This window comes from Capsella rubella, unplaced genomic scaffold (genome assembly GCF_000375325.1).
Source record: "Capsella rubella cultivar Monte Gargano unplaced genomic scaffold, Caprub1_0 scaffold_39, whole genome shotgun sequence".
Lineage (NCBI taxonomy): Eukaryota > Viridiplantae > Streptophyta > Magnoliopsida > Brassicales > Brassicaceae > Capsella > Capsella rubella.
This window is the reverse complement of record NW_006238887.1, coordinates 32,243-32,534: the sequence shown is the minus strand read 5'-3', so window position 1 is coordinate 32,534 and position 292 is coordinate 32,243.

The following is a 292-nucleotide window of genomic DNA, read 5'->3' as shown; positions in this document are numbered from 1 at the left end:
AGCGACAAGTGTCCGACCTTATGAGGCAAGGCTATGTCCGCGAAAGCCTCAGCCCTTGTGCCGTTCCAGTCCTTCTCGTGCCAAAAAAAGACGGGTCATGGCGAATGTGCGTAGACTGTCGAGCCGTTAACAACATCACGATCAAGTATCGACACCCGATCCCGCGGCTCGATGATATGCTCGATGAATTAAGTGGCTCCGTCATCTTCTCAAAGGTCGACCTCAAAAGCGGCTATCATCAAGTGAGAATGAAGGAAGGAGACGAGTGGAAGACAGCCTTCAAGACTAAGCA